Source organism: Hyla sarda, unplaced genomic scaffold, assembly GCF_029499605.1.
Source record: "Hyla sarda isolate aHylSar1 unplaced genomic scaffold, aHylSar1.hap1 scaffold_448, whole genome shotgun sequence".
Classification (NCBI taxonomy): domain Eukaryota; kingdom Metazoa; phylum Chordata; class Amphibia; order Anura; family Hylidae; genus Hyla; species Hyla sarda.
In genome coordinates this window covers 167,634-189,547 of record NW_026610461.1, presented here as the reverse complement: position 1 = coordinate 189,547, position 21,914 = coordinate 167,634, and the positions used below count along the sequence as shown (strand labels likewise).

The window sequence follows — 21,914 nt, the reverse complement described above, 5'->3', positions numbered from 1 at the left end:
CCCAATATCGCGCCACACCCCTACCCCTTAATTCCCTGGTTGAACGTGATGGACATATGTCTTTTTTCGACCGTACTAACTATGTAACTATGTAACATAACATGGGGGGGGGGGGGGGGGGTCTCCTGGCTGTTCACACAGGTGTGTCATTGCTGTACATTGACCATGCATTGCTTCTGTGGTATTGCAAAGGCAAAGACAAATGCTTCCAGCCATCCATTGCACTAATGGATTGGTCATCAGCTGGCTGTCTATGTCCCGCATCAATATAGACCAAAGTACAGAGGGTTAGGCTATGCTATTGTGCACCTACCTGATGCATCAGAAGGTGCGAGGCCCTTGCTAAATTCTGTGCACAGACTTTGAGATCTATGCTTTAGACTGTATCTAAACCTGCTCCAACATGGACTGACATTCTGGCCTACTTTCAGCCGATGCGACTTGTCTGTCGCTGAACAGTCGCTTTTTATGTATTCAGCACCTATGTATAATGTTGTAAAAATGCTCTAGAAGCTAAAGTCGCAGAAATGTCACACATATTTGGCCTGCAACTTTCTGTGCGACAAATTCAGACAGGAAAAATCAGTATAAATCCTTAGAAAATTATCCCCCAGTGTCTCCATCTGCTGGCGGTATTGAATAAGCATTGCTGCACTGATGGGGTATGCATTAGACGAAAAAAAAGAAGAAAAAGAAGAATAATACGCCCAGAAAAGAGGCGAAAAGGAGAAAAACGTAAAAAAACTTGAAAAAAAAGTAAGAGGAAGAGAAGGGAAAAAAAGGTGGAAATGGGTTTAAAAGTGATTTCGGCGGAGAAATATATATATATATATATATATATATATATATATATATATATATGCGCACACACACACATAGATATAAACGTATTCTCCGTTGAGATATTGCAGCCGCTGCTGTGTCCAGGCCCAGGAGCCTTAGCACTGTGCTGTGATGTCACTCAATACCACTGACATCACTAGGTGTAAACAACATCTCTCCTTTGCTGTGTATGTGACTATGGAGCTGTTTGGTGATGTCGTCTATTACGGCCTTCATAGAAGCAACAGGAGATTGTTGCATCCATCTTGAACCCTCAGAACTACAGTGCTATGATGTCACTCACTTCCACAGGCCTTGCAGAGTGTAAACAACAACAACCCAGCTTTGTTGTGTATGTAACCAAAGGGATTTGTGATGTCACCTAGAACCTTCACAGCAGCGACAGCTTTATGAGGAGCATCAGCACTGCTCTGCCTGAGCAGAACCATCACCGCCATAGGTTGTCAAATAACCCGGATTTAACCCACACAGGTAAGTCCAATGGGGTGCAGGCATGTCCTCTATGCTTACAGCTTCCCGTGGGTGTTGGTTTGATACCGTTTGGGGACAGCCAAGGAGGCATCTGCAGGCAACAAAGGTAGGTGTGTGCTTGTGTGTGTGTTTCCTATGCAGATCCTAAGCCCAGTGTCACATGCAAGTAGGAGGAGTAAGAAGGGTTCCTGGCAAATCCGGGTTATGGATTGCATTTAAAAAGGCCCCGTGGGAGTGCAATGGGCCCCTGTCTTGCTGCTTAGCAATAATGGTATGGGTTTAGGTTCTGCTGTGTGTACTGGTGGTTGACTGCCCCCCAGCCCAGAGTGTGCATGGAAAATTGTCTGGCAGCCTCCCTGACAGCAAGCAGTGATAGTGCCCATGAAGGGGACCTTGTTGGGCCCGCCCCTTTCACGGTTATCGCTTCTCGGCCTTTTGGCTAAGATCAAGTGTAGTATCTGTTCTTATCAGTTTAATATCTGATACGTCCCCTATCTGGGGACCATATATTAAATGGATTTTTGAGAACGGGGGCCGATTTCGAAGCTTGCTTCCGTCGCCCTATGCATTGACCCGATATGGCAGTATCTTCGGGTACAGTGCACCAGCCCCTTACAGGGTTAAAAAGAAAGATTCCTACTTTCATTGCTACCTGCTTGCTGGCTAGCCAGCTAGCCAGCCCTGTGGGCCTTGCTGCTGCTGCAGCCAAAAAACAAAAGGTGGTGCTGCTGCTGCTTCTGCTGCTTCTGCTTCTGCTTGTGTCTGGCCCCTGTTGGAGCGTCCAGGCACAGGACTTCTGCTGCTGCTGACTAAATGGCCTCCTTAATTGGATCATTTGAGTAGCCAGCACACCTGTGCAGGTAGGGCATGACATGATAGGCAGCTGCCTTGATAGCGGGTGGGTGCTGAATGTTCCTAATTGACAAAATAAGATTAATGCTTATGAAGAAATATAAAATCTCATCCCTTCCCCAATATCGCGCCACACCCCTACCCCTTAATTCCCTGGTTGAACGTGATGGACATATGTCTTTTTTCGACCGTACTAACTATGTAACTATGTAACATAACATGGGGGGGGGGGGGGGTCTCCTGGCTGTTCACACAGGTGTGTCATTGCTGTACATTGACCATGCATTGCTTCTGTGGTATTGCAAAGGCAAAGACAAATGCTTCCAGCCATCCATTGCACTAATGGATTGGTCATCAGCTGGCTGTCTATGTCCCGCATCAATATAGACCAAAGTACAGAGGGTTAGGCTATGCTATTGTGCACCTACCTGATGCATCAGAAGGTGCGAGGCCCTTGCTAAATTCTGTGCACAGACTTTGAGATCTATGCTTTAGACTGTATCTAAACCTGCTCCAACATGGACTGACATTCTGGCCTACTTTCAGCCGATGCGACTTGTCTGTCGCTGAACAGTCGCTTTTTATGTATTCAGCACCTATGTATAATGTTGTAAAAATGCTCTAGAAGCTAAAGTCGCAGAAATGTCACACATATTTGGCCTGCAACTTTCTGTGCGACAAATTCAGACAGGAAAAATCAGTATAAATCCTTAGAAAATTATCCCCCAGTGTCTCCATCTGCTGGCGGTATTGAATAAGCATTGCTGCACTGATGGGGTATGCATTAGACGAAAAAAAAGAAGAAAAAGAAGAATAATACGCCCAGAAAAGAGGCGAAAAGGAGAAAAACGTAAAAAAACGTGAAAAAAAAGTAAGAGGAAGAGAAGGGAAAAAAAGGTGGAAATGGGTTTAAAAGTGATTTCGGCGGAGAAATATATATATATATATATATATATATATATATATATATATATATATATGCGCACACACACACATAGATATAAACGTATTCTCCGTTGAGATATTGCAGCCGCTGCTGTGTCCAGGCCCAGGAGCCTTAGCACTGTGCTGTGATGTCACTCAATACCACTGACATCACTAGGTGTAAACAACATCTCTCCTTTGCTGTGTATGTGACTATGGAGCTGTTTGGTGATGTCGTCTATTACGGCCTTCATAGAAGCAACAGGAGATTGTTGCATCCATCTTGAACCCTCAGAACTACAGTGCTATGATGTCACTCACTTCCACAGGCCTTGCAGAGTGTAAACAACAACAACCCAGCTTTGTTGTGTATGTAACCAAAGGGATTTGTGATGTCACCTAGAACCTTCACAGCAGCGACAGCTTTATGAGGAGCATCAGCACTGCTCTGCCTGAGCAGAACCATCACCGCCATAGGTTGTCAAATAACCCGGATTTAACCCACACAGGTAAGTCCAATGGGGTGCAGGCATGTCCTCTATGCTTACAGCTTCCCGTGGGTGTTGGTTTGATACCGTTTGGGGACAGCCAAGGAGGCATCTGCAGGCAACAAAGGTAGGTGTGTGCTTGTGTGTGTGTTTCCTATGCAGATCCTAAGCCCAGTGTCACATGCAAGTAGGAGGAGTAAGAAGGGTTCCTGGCAAATCCGGGTTATGGATTGCATTTAAAAAGGCCCCGTGGGAGTGCAATGGGCCCCTGTCTTGCTGCTTAGCAATAATGGTATGGGTTTAGGTTCTGCTGTGTGTACTGGTGGTTGACTGCCCCCCAGCCCAGAGTGTGCATGGAAAATTGTCTGGCAGCCTCCCTGACAGCAAGCAGTGATAGTGCCCATGAAGGGGACCTTGTTGGGCCCGCCCCTTTCACGGTTATCGCTTTTCGGCCTTTTGGCTAAGATCAAGTGTAGTATCTGTTCTTATCAGTTTAATATCTGATACGTCCCCTATCTGGGGACCATATATTAAATGGATTTTTGAGAACGGGGGCCGATTTCGAAGCTTGCTTCCGTCGCCCTATGCATTGACCCGATATGGCAGTATCTTCGGGTACAGTGCACCACCCCCTTACAGGGTTAAAAAGAAAGATTCCTACTTTCATTGCTACCTGCTTGCTGGCTAGCCAGCTAGCCAGCCCTGTGGGCCTTGCTGCTGCTGCAGCCAAAAAACAAAAGGTGGTGCTGCTGCTGCTTCTGCTGCTTCTGCTTCTGCTTGTGTCTGGCCCCTGTTGGAGCGTCCAGGCACAGGACTTCTGCTGCTGCTGACTAAATGGCCTCCTTAATTGGATCATTTGAGTAGCCAGCACACCTGTGCAGGTAGGGCATGACATGATAGGCAGCTGCCTTGATAGCGGGTGGGTGCTGAATGTTCCTAATTGACAAAATAAGATTAATGCTTATGAAGAAATATAAAATCTCATCCCTTCCCCAATATCGCGCCACACCCCTACCCCTTAATTCCCTGGTTGAACGTGATGGACATATGTCTTTTTTCGACCGTACTAACTATGTAACTATGTAACATAACATGGGGGGGGGGGGGGGGGTCTCCTGGCTGTTCACACAGGTGTGTCATTGCTGTACATTGACCATGCATTGCTTCTGTGGTATTGCAAAGGCAAAGACAAATGCTTCCAGCCATCCATTGCACTAATGGATTGGTCATCAGCTGGCTGTCTATGTCCCGCATCAATATAGACCAAAGTACAGAGGGTTAGGCTATGCTATTGTGCACCTACCTGATGCATCAGAAGGTGCGAGGCCCTTGCTAAATTCTGTGCACAGACTTTGAGATCTATGCTTTAGACTGTATCTAAACCTGCTCCAACATGGACTGACATTCTGGCCTACTTTCAGCCGATGCGACTTGTCTGTCGCTGAACAGTCGCTTTTTATGTATTCAGCACCTATGTATAATGTTGTAAAAATGCTCTAGAAGCTAAAGTCGCAGAAATGTCACACATATTTGGCCTGCAACTTTCTGTGCGACAAATTCAGACAGGAAAAATCAGTATAAATCCTTAGAAAATTATCCCCCAGTGTCTCCATCTGCTGGCGGTATTGAATAAGCATTGCTGCACTGATGGGGTATGCATTAGACGAAAAAAAAGAAGAAAAAGAAGAATAATACGCCCAGAAAAGAGGCGAAAAGGAGAAAAACGTAAAAAAACGTGAAAAAAAAGTAAGAGGAAGAGAAGGGAAAAAAAGGTGGAAATGGGTTTAAAAGTGATTTCGGCGGAGAAATATATATATATATATATATATATATATATATATATATATATGCGCACACACACACATAGATATAAACGTATTCTCCGTTGAGATATTGCAGCCGCTGCTGTGTCCAGGCCCAGGAGCCTTAGCACTGTGCTGTGATGTCACTCAATACCACTGACATCACTAGGTGTAAACAACATCTCTCCTTTGCTGTGTATGTGACTATGGAGCTGTTTGGTGATGTCGTCTATTACGGCCTTCATAGAAGCAACAGGAGATTGTTGCATCCATCTTGAACCCTCAGAACTACAGTGCTATGATGTCACTCACTTCCACAGGCCTTGCAGAGTGTAAACAACAACAACCCAGCTTTGTTGTGTATGTAACCAAAGGGATTTGTGATGTCACCTAGAACCTTCACAGCAGCGACAGCTTTATGAGGAGCATCAGCACTGCTCTGCCTGAGCAGAACCATCACCGCCATAGGTTGTCAAATAACCCGGATTTAACCCACACAGGTAAGTCCAATGGGGTGCAGGCATGTCCTCTATGCTTACAGCTTCCCGTGGGTGTTGGTTTGATACCGTTTGGGGACAGCCAAGGAGGCATCTGCAGGCAACAAAGGTAGGTGTGTGCTTGTGTGTGTGTTTCCTATGCAGATCCTAAGCCCAGTGTCACATGCAAGTAGGAGGAGTAAGAAGGGTTCCTGGCAAATCCGGGTTATGGATTGCATTTAAAAAGGCCCCGTGGGAGTGCAATGGGCCCCTGTCTTGCTGCTTAGCAATAATGGTATGGGTTTAGGTTCTGCTGTGTGTACTGGTGGTTGACTGCCCCCCAGCCCAGAGTGTGCATGGAAAATTGTCTGGCAGCCTCCCTGACAGCAAGCAGTGATAGTGCCCATGAAGGGGACCTTGTTGGGCCCGCCCCTTTCACGGTTATCGCTTCTCGGCCTTTTGGCTAAGATCAAGTGTAGTATCTGTTCTTATCAGTTTAATATCTGATACGTCCCCTATCTGGGGACCATATATTAAATGGATTTTTGAGAACGGGGGCCGATTTCGAAGCTTGCTTCCGTCGCCCTATGCATTGACCCGATATGGCAGTATCTTCGGGTACAGTGCACCACCCCCTTACAGGGTTAAAAAGAAAGATTCCTACTTTCATTGCTACCTGCTTGCTGGCTAGCCAGCTAGCCAGCCCTGTGGGCCTTGCTGCTGCTGCAGCCAAAAAACAAAAGGTGGTGCTGCTGCTGCTTCTGCTGCTTCTGCTTCTGCTTGTGTCTGGCCCCTGTTGGAGCGTCCAGGCACAGGACTTCTGCTGCTGCTGACTAAATGGCCTCCTTAATTGGATCATTTGAGTAGCCAGCACACCTGTGCAGGTAGGGCATGACATGATAGGCAGCTGCCTTGATAGCGGGTGGGTGCTGAATGTTCCTAATTGACAAAATAAGATTAATGCTTATGAAGAAATATAAAATCTCATCCCTTCCCCAATATCGCGCCACACCCCTACCCCTTAATTCCCTGGTTGAACGTGATGGACATATGTCTTTTTTCGACCGTACTAACTATGTAACTATGTAACATAACATGGGGGGGGGGGGGGGGGTCTCCTGGCTGTTCACACAGGTGTGTCATTGCTGTACATTGACCATGCATTGCTTCTGTGGTATTGCAAAGGCAAAGACAAATGCTTCCAGCCATCCATTGCACTAATGGATTGGTCATCAGCTGGCTGTCTATGTCCCGCATCAATATAGACCAAAGTACAGAGGGTTAGGCTATGCTATTGTGCACCTACCTGATGCATCAGAAGGTGCGAGGCCCTTGCTAAATTCTGTGCACAGACTTTGAGATCTATGCTTTAGACTGTATCTAAACCTGCTCCAACATGGACTGACATTCTGGCCTACTTTCAGCCGATGCGACTTGTCTGTCGCTGAACAGTCGCTTTTTATGTATTCAGCACCTATGTATAATGTTGTAAAAATGCTCTAGAAGCTAAAGTCGCAGAAATGTCACACATATTTGGCCTGCAACTTTCTGTGCGACAAATTCAGACAGGAAAAATCAGTATAAATCCTTAGAAAATTATCCCCCAGTGTCTCCATCTGCTGGCGGTATTGAATAAGCATTGCTGCACTGATGGGGTATGCATTAGACGAAAAAAAAGAAGAAAAAGAAGAATAATACGCCCAGAAAAGAGGCGAAAAGGAGAAAAACGTAAAAAAACGTGAAAAAAAAGTAAGAGGAAGAGAAGGGAAGGGAAAAAAAGGTGGAAATGGGTTTAAAAGTGATTTCGGCGGAGAAATATATATATATATATATATATATATATATATATATATATATATATGCGCACACACACACATAGATATAAACGTATTCTCCGTTGAGATATTGCAGCCGCTGCTGTGTCCAGGCCCAGGAGCCTTAGCACTGTGCTGTGATGTCACTCAATACCACTGACATCACTAGGTGTAAACAACATCTCTCCTTTGCTGTGTATGTGACTATGGAGCTGTTTGGTGATGTCGTCTATTACGGCCTTCATAGAAGCAAACAGGAGATTGTTGCATCCATCTTGAACCCTCAGAACTACAGTGCTATGATGTCACTCACTTCCACAGGCCTTGCAGAGTGTAAACAACAACAACCCAGCTTTGTTGTGTATGTAACCATAGGGATTTGTGATGTCACCTAGAACCTTCACAGCAGCGACAGCTTTATGAGGAGCATCAGCACTGCTCTGCCTGAGCAGAACCATCACCGCCATAGGTTGTCAAATAACCCGGATTTAACCCACACAGGTAAGTCCAATGGGGTGCAGGCATGTCCTCTATGCTTACAGCTTCCCGTGGGTGTTGGTTTGATACCGTTTGGGGACAGCCAAGGAGGCATCTGCAGGCAACAAAGGTAGGTGTGTGCTTGTGTGTGTGTTTCCTATGCAGATCCTAAGCCCAGTGTCACATGCAAGTAGGAGGAGTAAGAAGGGTTCCTGGCAAATCCGGGTTATGGATTGCATTTAAAAAGGCCCCGTGGGAGTGCAATGGGCCCCTGTCTTGCTGCTTAGCAATAATGGTATGGGTTTAGGTTCTGCTGTGTGTACTGGTGGTTGACTGCCCCCCAGCCCAGAGTGTGCATGGAAAATTGTCTGGCAGCCTCCCTGACAGCAAGCAGTGATAGTGCCCATGAAGGGGACCTTGTTGGGCCCGCCCCTTTCACGGTTATCGCTTCTCGGCCTTTTGGCTAAGATCAAGTGTAGTATCTGTTCTTATCAGTTTAATATCTGATACGTCCCCTATCTGGGGACCATATATTAAATGGATTTTTGAGAACGGGGGCCGATTTCGAAGCTTGCTTCCGTCGCCCTATGCATTGACCCGATATGGCAGTATCTTCGGGTACAGTGCACCACCCCCTTACAGGGTTTAAAAAGAAAGATTCCTACTTTCATTGCTACCTGCTTGCTGGCTAGCCAGCTAGCCAGCCCTGTGGGCCTTGCTGCTGCTGCAGCCAATAAACAAAAGGTGGTGCTGCTGCTGCTTCTGCTGCTTCTGCTTGTGTCTGGCCCCTGTTGGAGCGTCCAGGCACAGGACTTCTGCTGCTGCTGACTAAATGGCCTCCTTAATTGGATCATTTGAGTAGCCAGCACACCTGTGCAGGTAGGGCATGACATGATAGGCAGCTGCCTTGATAGCGGGTGGGTGCTGAATGTTCCTAATTGACAAAATAAGATTAATGCTTATGAAGAAATATAAAATCTCATCCCTTCCCCCAATATCGCGCCACACCCCTACCCCTTAATTCCCTGGTTGAACGTGATGGACATATGTCTTTTTTCGACCGTACTAACTATGTAACTATGTAACATAACATGGGGGGGGGGGGGGGGGGTCTCCTGGCTGTTCACACAGGTGTGTCATTGCTGTACATTGACCATGCATTGCTTCTGTGGTATTGCAAAGGCAAAGACAAATGCTTCCAGCCATCCATTGCACTAATGGATTGGTCATCAGCTGGCTGTCTATGTCCCGCATCAATATAGACCAAAGTACAGAGGGTTAGGCTATGCTATTGTGCACCTACCTGATGCATCAGAAGGTGCGAGGCCCTTGCTAAATTCTGTGCACAGACTTTGAGATCTATGCTTTAGACTGTATCTAAACCTGCTCCAACATGGACTGACATTCTGGCCTACTTTCAGCCGATGCGACTTGTCTGTCGCTGAACAGTCGCTTTTTATGTATTCAGCACCTATGTATAATGTTGTAAAAATGCTCTAGAAGCTAAAGTCGCAGAAATGTCACACATATTTGGCCCTGCAACTTTCTGTGCGACAAATTCAGACAGGAAAAAATCAGTATAAATCCTTAGAAAATTATCCCCCAGTGTCTCCATCTGCTGGCGGTATTGAATAAGCATTGCTGCACTGATGGGGTATGCATTAGACGAAAAAAAAGAAGAAAAAGAAGAATAATACGCCCAGAAAAGAGGCGGAAAAGGAGAAAAAACGTAAAAAAACGTGAAAAAAAAAGTAAGAGGAAGAGAAGGGAAAAAAAGGTGGAAATGGGTTTAAAAGTGATTTCGGCGGAGAAATATATATATATATATATATATATATATATATATATATATATATATATGCGCACACACACACATAGATATAAACGTATTCTCCGTTGAGATATTGCAGCCGCTGCTGTGTCCAGGCCCAGGAGCCTTAGCACTGTGCTGTGATGTCACTCAATACCACTGACATCACTAGGTGTAAACAACATCTCTCCTTTGCTGTGTATGTGACTATGGAGCTGTTTGGTGATGTCGTCTATTACGGCCTTCATAGAAGCAACAGGAGATTGTTGCATCCATCTTGAACCCTCAGAACTACAGTGCTATGATGTCACTCACTTCCACAGGCCCTTGCAGAGTGTAAACAACAACAACCCAGCTTTGTTGTGTATGTAACCAAAGGGATTTGTGATGTCACCTAGAACCTTCACAGCAGCGACAGCTTTATGAGGAGCATCAGCACTGCTCTGCCTGAGCAGAACCATCACCGCCATAGGTTGTCAAATAACCCGGATTTAACCCACACAGGTAAGTCCAATGGGGTGCAGGCATGTCCTCTATGCTTACAGCTTCCCGTGGGTGTTGGTTTGATACCGTTTGGGGACAGCCAAGGAGGCATCTGCAGGCAACAAAGGTAGGTGTGTGCTTGTTGTGTGTGTTTCCTATGCAGATCCTAAGCCCAGTGTCACATGCAAGTAGGAGGAGTAAGAAGGGTTCCTGGCAAATCCGGGTTATGGATTGCATTTAAAAAGGCCCCGTGGGAGTGCAATGGGCCCCCTGTCTTGCTGCTTAGCAATAATGGTATGGGTTTAGGTTCTGCTGTGTGTACTGGTGGTTGACTGCCCCCCAGCCCAGAGTGTGCATGGAAAATTGTCTGGCAGCCTCCCTGACAGCAAGCAGTGATAGTGCCCATGAAGGGGACCTTGTTGGGCCCGCCCCTTTCACGGTTATCGCTTCTCGGCCTTTTGGCTAAGATCAAGTGTAGTATCTGTTCTTATCAGTTTAATATCTGATACGTCCCCTATCTGGGGACCATATATTAAATGGATTTTTGAGAACGGGGGCCGATTTCGAAGCTTGCTTCCGTCGCCCTATGCATTGACCCGATATGGCAGTATCTTCGGGTACAGTGCACCACCCCCCTTACAGGGTTAAAAAGAAAGATTCCTACTTTCATTGCTACCTGCTTGCTTGGCTAGCCAGCTAGCCAGCCCTGTGGGCCTTGCTGCTGCTGCAGCCAAAAAACAAAAGGTGGTGCTGCTGCTGCTTCTGCTGCTTCTGCTTCTGCTTGTGTCTGGCCCCTGTTGGAGCGTCCAGGCACAGGACTTCTGCTGCTGCTGACTAAATGGCCTCCTTAATTGGATCATTTGAGTAGCCAGCACACCTGTGCAGGTAGGGCATGACATGATAGGCAGCTGCCTTGATAGCGGGTGGGTGCTGAATGTTCCTAATTGACAAAATAAGATTAATGCTTATGAAGAAATATAAAATCTCATCCCTTCCCCAATATCGCGCCACACCCCTACCCCTTAATTCCCTGGTTTGAACGTGATGGACATATGTCTTTTTTCGACCGTACTAACTATGTAACTATGTAACATAACATGGGGGGGGGGGGGGGGGGTCTCCTGGCTGTTCACACAGGTGTGTCATTGCTGTACATTGACCATGCATTGCTTCTGTGGTATTGCAAAGGCAAAGACAAATGCTTCCAGCCATCCATTGCACTAATGGATTGGTCATCAGCTGGCTGTCTATGTCCCGCATCAATATAGACCAAAGTACAGAGGGTTAGGCTATGCTATTGTGCACCTACCTGATGCATCAGAAGGTGCGAGGCCCTTGCTAAATTCTGTGCACAGACTTTGAGATCTATGCTTTAGACTGTATCTAAACCTGCTCCAACATGGACTGACATTCTGGCCTACTTTCAGCCGATGCGACTTGTCTGTCCGCTGAACAGTCGCTTTTTATGTATTCAGCAACCTATGTATAATGTTGTAAAAATGCTCTAGAAGCTAAAGTCGCAGAAATGTCACACATATTTGGCCTGCAACTTTCTGTGCGACAAATTCAGACAGGAAAAATCAGTATAAATCCTTAGAAAATTATCCCCCAGTGTCTCCATCTGCTGGCGGTATTGAATAAGCATTGCTTGCACTGATGGGGTATGCATTAGACGAAAAAAAAGAAGAAAAAGAAGAATAATACGCCCAGAAAGAGGGAGAGCGAAAAAAGAAGAATAATACGCCCAGAAAAGAGGCGAAAAGGAGAAAAACGTAAAAAAACGTGAAAAAAAAGTAAGAGGAAGAGAAGGGAAAAAAAGGTGGAAATGGGTTTAAAAGTGATTTCGGCGGAGAAATATATATATATATATATATATATATATATATATATATGCGCACACACACACATAGATATAAACGTATTCTCCGTTGAGATATTGCAGCCGCTGCTGTGTCCAGGCCCAGGAGCCTTAGCACTGTGCTGTGATGTCACTCAATACCACTGACATCACTAGGTGTAAACAACATCTCTCCTTTGCTGTGTATGTGACTATGGAGCTGTTTGGTGATGTCGTCTATTACGGCCTTCATAGAAGCAACAGGAGATTGTTGCATCCATCTTGAACCCTCAGAACTACAGTGCTATGATGTCACTCACTTCCACAGGCCTTGCAGAGTGTAAACAACAACAACCCAGCTTTGTTGTGTATGTAACCATAGGGATTTGTGATGTCACCTAGAACCTTCACAGCAGCGACAGCTTTATGAGGAGCATCAGCACTGCTCTGCCTGAGCAGAACCATCACCGCCATAGGTTGTCAAATAACCCGGATTTAACCCACACAGGTAAGTCCAATGGGGTGCAGGCATGTCCTCTATGCTTACAGCTTCCCGTGGGTGTTGGTTTGATACCGTTTGGGGACAGCCAAGGAGGCATCTGCAGGCAACAAAGGTAGGTGTGTGCTTGTGTGTGTGTTTCCTATGCAGATCCTAAGCCCAGTGTCACATGCAAGTAGGAGGAGTAAGAAGGGTTCCTGGCAAATCCGGGTTATGGATTGCATTTAAAAAGGCCCCGTGGGAGTGCAATGGGCCCCTGTCTTGCTGCTTAGCAATAATGGTATGGGTTTAGGTTCTGCTGTGTGTACTGGTGGTTGACTGCCCCCCAGCCCAGAGTGTGCATGGAAAATTGTCTGGCAGCCTCCCTGACAGCAAGCAGTGATAGTGCCCATGAAGGGGACCTTGTTGGGCCCGCCCCTTTCACGGTTATCGCTTCTCGGCCTTTTGGCTAAGATCAAGTGTAGTATCTGTTCTTATCAGTTTAATATCTGATACGTCCCCTATCTGGGGACCATATATTAAATGGATTTTTGAGAACGGGGGCCGATTTCGAAGCTTGCTTCCGTCGCCCTATGCATTGACCCGATATGGCAGTATCTTCGGGTACAGTGCACCACCCCCTTACAGGGTTAAAAAGAAAGATTCCTACTTTCATTGCTACCTGCTTGCTGGCTAGCCAGCTAGCCAGCCCTGTGGGCCTTGCTGCTGTTGCAGCCAAAAAACAAAAGGTGGTGCTGCTGCTGCTTCTGCTGCTTCTGCTTCTGCTTGTGTCTGGCCCCTGTTGGAGCGTCCAGGCACAGGACTTCTGCTGCTGCTGACTAAATGGCCTCCTTAATTGGATCATTTGAGTAGCCAGCACACCTGTGCAGGTAGGGCATGACATGATAGGCAGCTGCCTTGATAGCGGGTGGGTGCTGAATGTTCCTAATTGACAAAATAAGATTAATGCTTATGAAGAAATATAAAATCTCATCCCTTCCCCAATATCGCGCCACACCCCTACCCCTTAATTCCCTGGTTGAACGTGATGGACATATGTCTTTTTTCGACCGTACTAACTATGTAACTATGTAACATAACATGGGGGGGGGGGGGGGGGTCTCCTGGCTGTTCACACAGGTGTGTCATTGCTGTACATTGACCATGCATTGCTTCTGTGGTATTGCAAAGGCAAAGACAAATGCTTCCAGCCATCCATTGCACTAATGGATTGGTCATCAGCTGGCTGTCTATGTCCCGCATCAATATAGACCAAAGTACAGAGGGTTAGGCTATGCTATTGTGCACCTACCTGATGCATCAGAAGGTGCGAGGCCCTTGCTAAATTCTGTGCACAGACTTTGAGATCTATGCTTTAGACTGTATCTAAACCTGCTCCAACATGGACTGACATTCTGGCCTACTTTCAGCCGATGCGACTTGTCTGTCGCTGAACAGTCGCTTTTTATGTATTCAGCACCTATGTATAATGTTGTAAAAATGCTCTAGAAGCTAAAGTCGCAGAAATGTCACACATATTTGGCCTGCAACTTTCTGTGCGACAAATTCAGACAGGAAAAATCAGTATAAATCCTTAGAAAATTATCCCCCAGTGTCTCCATCTGCTGGCGGTATTGAATAAGCATTGCTGCACTGATGGGGTATGCATTAGACGAAAAAAAAGAAGAAAAAGAAGAATAATACGCCCAGAAAAGAGGCGAAAAGGAGAAAAACGTAAAAAAACGTGAAAAAAAAGTAAGAGGAAGAGAAGGGAAAAAAAGGTGGAAATGGGTTTAAAAGTGATTTCGGCGGAGAAATATATATATATATATATATATATATATATATATATATATATATGCGCACACACACACATAGATATAAACGTATTCTCCGTTGAGATATTGCAGCCGCTGCTGTGTCCAGGCCCAGGAGCCTTAGCACTGTGCTGTGATGTCACTCAATACCACTGACATCACTAGGTGTAAACAACATCTCTCCTTTGCTGTGTATGTGACTATGGAGCTGTTTGGTGATGTCGTCTATTACGGCCTTCATAGAAGCAACAGGAGATTGTTGCATCCATCTTGAACCCTCAGAACTACAGTGCTATGATGTCACTCACTTCCACAGGCCTTGCAGAGTGTAAACAACAACAACCCAGCTTTGTTGTGTATGTAACCATAGGGATTTGTGATGTCACCTAGAACCTTCACAGCAGAGACAGCTTTATGAGGAGCATCAGCACTGCTCTGCCTGAGCAGAACCATCACCGCCATAGGTTGTCAAATAACCCGGATTTAACCCACACAGGTAAGTCCAATGGGGTGCAGGCATGTCCTCTATGCTTACAGCTTCCCGTGGGTGTTGGTTTGATACCGTTTGGGGACAGCCAAGGAGGCATCTGCAGGCAACAAAGGTAGGTGTGTGCTTGTGTGTGTGTTTCCTATGCAGATCCTAAGCCCAGTGTCACATGCAAGTAGGAGGAGTAAGAAGGGTTCCTGGCAAATCCGGGTTATGGATTGCATTTAAAAAGGCCCCGTGGGAGTGCAATGGGCCCCTGTCTTGCTGCTTAGCAATAATGGTATGGGTTTAGGTTCTGCTGTGTGTACTGGTGGTTGACTGCCCCCCAGCCCAGAGTGTGCATGGAAAATTGTCTGGCAGCCTCCCTGACAGCAAGCAGTGATAGTGCCCATGAAGGGGACCTTGTTGGGCCCGCCCCTTTCACGGTTATCGCTTCTCGGCCTTTTGGCTAAGATCAAGTGTAGTATCTGTTCTTATCAGTTTAATATCTGATACGTCCCCTATCTGGGGACCATATATTAAATGGATTTTTGAGAACGGGGGCCGATTTCGAAGCTTGCTTCCGTCGCCCTATGCATTGACCCGATATGGCAGTATCTTCGGGTACAGTGCACCACCCCCTTACAGGGTTAAAAAGAAAGATTCCTACTTTCATTGCTACCTGCTTGCTGGCTAGCCAGCTAGCCAGCCCTGTGGGCCTTGCTGCTGTTGCAGCCAAAAAACAAAAGGTGGTGCTGCTGCTGCTTCTGCTGCTTCTGCTTCTGCTTGTGTCTGGCCCCTGTTGGAGCGTCCAGGCACAGGACTTCTGCTGCTGCTGACTAAATGGCCTCCTTAATTGGATCATTTGAGTAGCCAGCACACCTGTGCAGGTAGGGCATGACATGATAGGCAGCTGCCTTGATAGCGGGTGGGTGCTGAATGTTCCTAATTGACAAAATAAGATTAATGCTTATGAAGAAATATAAAATCTCATCCCTTCCCCAATATCGCGCCACACCCCTACCCCTTAATTCCCTGGTTGAACGTGATGGACATATGTCTTTTTTCGACCGTACTAACTATGTAACTATGTAACATAACATGGGGGGGGGGGGGGGGGGTCTCCTGGCTGTTCACACAGGTGTGTCATTGCTGTACATTGACCATGCATTGCTTCTGTGGTATTGCAAAGGCAAAGACAAATGCTTCCAGCCATCCATTGCACTAATGGATTGGTCATCAGCTGGCTGTCTATGTCCCGCATCAATATAGACCAAAGTACAGAGGGTTAGGCTATGCTATTGTGCACCTACCTGATGCATCAGAAGGTGCGAGGCCCTTGCTAAATTCTGTGCACAGACTTTGAGATCTATGCTTTAGACTGTATCTAAACCTGCTCCAACATGGACTGACATTCTGGCCTACTTTCAGCCGATGCGACTTGTCTGTCGCTGAACAGTCGCTTTTTATGTATTCAGCACCTATGTATAATGTTGTAAAAATGCTCTAGAAGCTAAAGTCGCAGAAATGTCACACATATTTGGCCTGCAACTTTCTGTGCGACAAATTCAGACAGGAAAAATCAGTATAAATCCTTAGAAAATTATCCCCCAGTGTCTCCATCTGCTGGCGGTATTGAATAAGCATTGCTGCACTGATGGGGTATGCATTAGACGAAAAAAAAGAAGAAAAAGAAGAATAATACGCCCAGAAAAGAGGCGAAAAGGAGAAAAACGTAAAAAAACGTGAAAAAAAAGTAAGAGGAAGAGAAGGGAAAAAAAGGTGGAAATGGGTTTAAAAGTGATTTCGGCGGAGAAATATATATATATATATATATATATATATATATATATATATATATATATATATATATGCGCACACACACACATAGATATAAACGTATTCTCCGTTGAGATATTGCAGCCGCTGCTGTGTCCAGGCCCAGGAGCCTTAGCACTGTGCTGTGATGTCACTCAATACCACTGACATCACTAGGTGTAAACAACATCTCTCCTTTGCTGTGTATGTGACTATGGAGCTGTTTGGTGATGTCGTCTATTACGGCCTTCATAGAAGCAACAGGAGATTGTTGCATCCATCTTGAACCCTCAGAACTACAGTGCTATGATGTCACTCACTTCCACAGGCCTTGCAGAGTGTAAACAACAACAACCCAGCTTTGTTGTGTATGTAACCATAGGGATTTGTGATGTCACCTAGAACCTTCACAGCAGCGACAGCTTTATGAGGAGCATCAGCACTGCTCTGCCTGAGCAGAACCATCACCGCCATAGGTTGTCAAATAACCCGGATTTAACCCACACAGGTAAGTCCAATGGGGTGCAGGCATGTCCTCTATGCTTACAGCTTCCCGTGGGTGTTGGTTTGATACCGTTTGGGGACAGCCAAGGAGGCATCTGCAGGCAACAAAGGTAGGTGTGTGCTTGTGTGTGTGTTTCCTATGCAGATCCTAAGCCCAGTGTCACATGCAAGTAGGAGGAGTAAGAAGGGTTCCTGGCAAATCCGGGTTATGGATTGCATTTAAAAAGGCCCCGTGGGAGTGCAATGGGCCCCTGTCTTGCTGCTTAGCAATAATGGTATGGGTTTAGGTTCTGCTGTGTGTACTGGTGGTTGACTGCCCCCCAGCCCAGAGTGTGCATGGAAAATTGTCTGGCAGCCTCCCTGACAGCAAGCAGTGATAGTGCCCATGAAGGGGACCTTGTTGGGCCCGCCCCTTTCACGGTTATCGCTTCTCGGCCTTTTGGCTAAGATCAAGTGTAGTATCTGTTCTTATCAGTTTAATATCTGATACGTCCCCTATCTGGGGACCATATATTAAATGGATTTTTGAGAACGGGGGCCGATTTCGAAGCTTGCTTCCGTCGCCCTATGCATTGACCGATATGGCAGTATCTTCGGGTACAGTGCACCACCCCCTTACAGGGTTAAAAAGAAAGATTCCTACTTTCATTGCTACCTGCTTGCTGGCTAGCCAGCTAGCCAGCCCTGTGGGCCTTGCTGCTGCTGCAGCCAAAAAACAAAAGGTGGTGCTGCTGCTGCTTCTGCTGCTTCTGCTTCTGCTTGTGTCTGGCCCCTGTTGGAGCGTCCAGGCACAGGACTTCTGCTGCTGCTGACTAAATCGCCTCCTTAATTGGATCATTTGAGTAGCCAGCACACCTGTGCAGGTAGGGCATGACATGATAGGCAGCTGCCTTGATAGCGGGTGGGTGCTGAATGTTCCTAATTGACAAAATAAGATTAATGCTTATGAAGAAATATAAAATCTCATCCCTTCCCCAATATCGCGCCACACCCCTACCCCTTAATTCCCTGGTTGAACGTGATGGACATATGTCTTTTTTCGACCGTACTAACTATGTAACTATGTAACATAACATGGGGGGGGGGGGGGGGTCTCCTGGCTGTTCACACAGGTGTGTCATTGCTGTACATTGACCATGCATTGCTTCTGTGGTATTGCAAAGGCAAAGACAAATGCTTCCAGCCATCCATTGCACTAATGGATTGGTCATCAGCTGGCTGTCTATGTCCCGCATCAATATAGACCAAAGTACAGAGGGTTAGGCTATGCTATTGTGCACCTACCTGATGCATCAGAAGGTGCGAGGCCCTTGCTAAATTCTGTGCACAGACTTTGAGATCTATGCTTTAGACTGTATCTAAACCTGCTCCAACATGGACTGACATTCTGGCCTACTTTCAGCCGATGCGACTTGTCTGTCGCTGAACAGTCGCTTTTTATGTATTCAGCACCTATGTATAATGTTGTAAAAATGCTCTAGAAGCTAAAGTCGCAGAAATGTCACACATATTTGGCCTGCAACTTTCTGTGCGACAAATTCAGACAGGAAAAATCAGTATAAATCCTTAGAAAATTATCCCCCAGTGTCTCCATCTGCTGGCGGTATTGAATAAGCATTGCTGCACTGATGGGGTATGCATTAGACGAAAAAAAAGAAGAAAAAGAAGAATAATACGCCCAGAAAAGAGGCGAAAAGGAGAAAAACGTAAAAAAACGTGAAAAAAAAGTAAGAGGAAGAGAAGGGAAAAAAAGGTGGAAATGGGTTTAAAAGTGATTTCGGCGGAGAAATATATATATATATATATATATATATATATATATATATGCGCACACACACACATAGATATAAACGTATTCTCCGTTGAGATATTGCAGCCGCTGCTGTGTCCAGGCCCAGGAGCCTTAGCACTGTGCTGTGATGTCACTCAATACCACTGACATCACTAGGTGTAAACAACATCTCTCCTTTGCTGTGTATGTGACTATGGAGCTGTTTGGTGATGTCGTCTATTACGGCCTTCATAGAAGCAACAGGAGATTGTTGCATCCATCTTGAACCCTCAGAACTACAGTGCTATGATGTCACTCACTTCCACAGGCCTTGCAGAGTGTAAACAACAACAACCCAGCTTTGTTGTGTATGTAACCAAAGGGATTTGTGATGTCACCTAGAACCTTCAGCAGCGACAGCTTTATGAGGAGCATCAGCACTGCTCTGCCTGAGCAGAACCATCACCGCCATAGGTTGTCAAATAACCCGGATTTAACCCACACAGGTAAGTCCAATGGGGTGCAGGCATGTCCTCTATGCTTACAGCTTCCCGTGGGTGTTGGTTTGATACCGTTTGGGGACAGCCAAGGAGGCATCTGCAGGCAACAAAGGTAGGTGTGTGCTTGTGTGTGTGTTTCCTATGCAGATCCTAAGCCCAGTGTCACATGCAAGTAGGAGGAGTAAGAAGGGTTCCTGGCAAATCCGGGTTATGGATTGCATTTAAAAAGGCCCCGTGGGAGTGCAATGGGCCCCTGTCTTGCTGCTTAGCAATAATGGTATGGGTTTAGGTTCTGCTGTGTGTACTGGTGGTTGACTGCCCCCCAGCCCAGAGTGTGCATGGAAAATTGTCTGGCAGCCTCCCTGACAGCAAGCAGTGATAGTGCCCATGAAGGGGACCTTGTTGGGCCCGCCCCTTTCACGGTTATCGCTTCTCGGCCTTTTGGCTAAGATCAAGTGTAGTATCTGTTCTTATCAGTTTAATATCTGATACGTCCCCTATCTGGGGACCATATATTAAATGGATTTTTGAGAACGGGGGCCGATTTCGAAGCTTGCTTCCGTCGCCCTATGCATTGACCCGATATGGCAGTATCTTCGGGTACAGTGCACCACCCCCTTACAGGGTTAAAAAGAAAGATTCCTACTTTCATTGCTACCTGCTTGCTGGCTAGCCAGCTAGCCAGCCCTGTGGGCCTTGCTGCTGCTGCAGCCAAAAAACAAAAGGTGGTGCTGCTGCTGCTTCTGCTGCTTCTGCTTCTGCTTGTGTCTGGCCCCTGTTGGAGCGTCCAGGCACAGGACTTCTGCTGCTGCTGACTAAATGGCCTCCTTAATTGGATCATTTGAGTAGCCAGCACACCTGTGCAGGTAGGGCATGACATGATAGGCAGCTGCCTTGATAGCGGGTGGGTGCTGAATGTTCCTAATTGACAAAATAAGATTAATGCTTATGAAGAAATATAAAATCTCATCCCTTCCCCAATATCGCGCCACACCCCTACCCCTTAATTCCCTGGTTGAATGTGATGGACATATGTCTTTTTTCGACCGTACTAACTATGTAACTATGTAACATAACATGGGGGGGGGGGGGGGGGGGTCTCCTGGCTGTTCACACAGGTGTGTCATTGCTGTACATTGACCATGCATTGCTTCTGTGGTATTGCAAAGGCAAAGACAAATGCTTCCAGCCATCCATTGCACTAATGGATTGGTCATCAGCTGGCTGTCTATGTCCCGCATCAATATAGACCAAAGTACAGAGGGTTAGGCTATGCTATTGTGCACCTACCTGATGCATCAGAAGGTGCGAGGCCCTTGCTAAATTCTGTGCACAGACTTTGAGATCTATGCTTTAGACTGTATCTAAACCTGCTCCAACATGGACTGACATTCTGGCCTACTTTCAGCCGATGCGACTTGTCTGTCGCTGAACAGTCGCTTTTTATGTATTCAGCACCTATGTATAATGTTGTAAAAATGCTCTAGAAGCTAAAGTCGCAGAAATGTCACACATATTTGGCCTGCAACTTTCTGTGCGACAAATTCAGACAGGAAAAATCAGTATAAATCCTTAGAAAATTATCCCCCAGTGTCTCCATCTGCTGGCGGTATTGAATAAGCATTGCTGCACTGATGGGGTATGCATTAGACGAAAAAAAAGAAGAAAAAGAAGAATAATACGCCCAGAAAAGAGGCGAAAAGGAGAAAAACGTAAAAAAACGTGAAAAAAAAGTAAGAGGAAGAGAAGGGAAAAAAAGGTGGAAATGGGTTTAAAAGTGATTTCGGCGGAGAAATATATATATATATATATATATATATATATATATATATATATATGCGCACACACACACATAGATATAAACGTATTCTCCGTTGAGATATTGCAGCCGCTGCTGTGTCCAGGCCCAGGAGCCTTAGCACTGTGCTGTGATGTCACTCAATACCACTGACATCACTAGGTGTAAACAACATCTCTCCTTTGCTGTGTATGTGACTATGGAGCTGTTTGGTGATGTCGTCTATTACGGCCTTCATAGAAGCAACAGGAGATTGTTGCATCCATCTTGAACCCTCAGAACTACAGTGCTATGATGTCACTCACTTCCACAGGCCTTGCAGAGTGTAAACAACAACAACCCAGCTTTGTTGTGTATGTAACCATAGGGATTTGTGATGTCACCTAGAACCTTCACAGCAGCGACAGCTTTATGAGGAGCATCAGCACTGCTCTGCCTGAGCAGAACCATCACCGCCATAGGTTGTCAAATAACCCGGATTTAAC

At 46.0% G+C, this 21,914-nt stretch overlaps 9 non-coding genes across 9 annotated transcripts; all 9 read left to right on the top strand.

The window, feature by feature from the left end:
• The first annotated feature begins 1,733 nt into the window (after window positions 1-1,733).
• Window positions 1,734-1,924, top strand: LOC130335141 (U2 spliceosomal RNA). Its single transcript, XR_008876832.1, has one exon. It is a non-coding gene; the product is annotated as a U2 spliceosomal RNA (small nuclear RNA).
• Window positions 1,925-4,018: 2,094 nt separating this feature from the next.
• Window positions 4,019-4,209, top strand: LOC130335143 (U2 spliceosomal RNA). Its single transcript, XR_008876834.1, has one exon. It is a non-coding gene; the product is annotated as a U2 spliceosomal RNA (small nuclear RNA).
• Window positions 4,210-6,299: 2,090 nt separating this feature from the next.
• Window positions 6,300-6,490, top strand: LOC130335225 (U2 spliceosomal RNA). Its single transcript, XR_008876890.1, has one exon. It is a non-coding gene; the product is annotated as a U2 spliceosomal RNA (small nuclear RNA).
• A 2,100-nt stretch (window positions 6,491-8,590) lies between these two features.
• On the top strand, window positions 8,591-8,781 carry LOC130335223 (U2 spliceosomal RNA). The gene has a single exon (XR_008876889.1). It is a non-coding gene; the product is annotated as a U2 spliceosomal RNA (small nuclear RNA).
• Window positions 8,782-10,882: 2,101 nt separating this feature from the next.
• On the top strand, window positions 10,883-11,073 carry LOC130335222 (U2 spliceosomal RNA). The gene has a single exon (XR_008876888.1). It is a non-coding gene; the product is annotated as a U2 spliceosomal RNA (small nuclear RNA).
• A 2,131-nt stretch (window positions 11,074-13,204) lies between these two features.
• Window positions 13,205-13,395, top strand: LOC130335221 (U2 spliceosomal RNA). Its single transcript, XR_008876887.1, has one exon. It is a non-coding gene; the product is annotated as a U2 spliceosomal RNA (small nuclear RNA).
• A 2,092-nt stretch (window positions 13,396-15,487) lies between these two features.
• On the top strand, window positions 15,488-15,678 carry LOC130335220 (U2 spliceosomal RNA). The gene has a single exon (XR_008876886.1). It is a non-coding gene; the product is annotated as a U2 spliceosomal RNA (small nuclear RNA).
• A 2,105-nt stretch (window positions 15,679-17,783) lies between these two features.
• LOC130335148 (U2 spliceosomal RNA) lies at window positions 17,784-17,973 on the top strand. The gene has a single exon (XR_008876838.1). It is a non-coding gene; the product is annotated as a U2 spliceosomal RNA (small nuclear RNA).
• Window positions 17,974-20,056: 2,083 nt separating this feature from the next.
• Window positions 20,057-20,247, top strand: LOC130335219 (U2 spliceosomal RNA). The gene has a single exon (XR_008876885.1). It is a non-coding gene; the product is annotated as a U2 spliceosomal RNA (small nuclear RNA).
• Window positions 20,248-21,914: the final 1,667 nt, after the last annotated feature.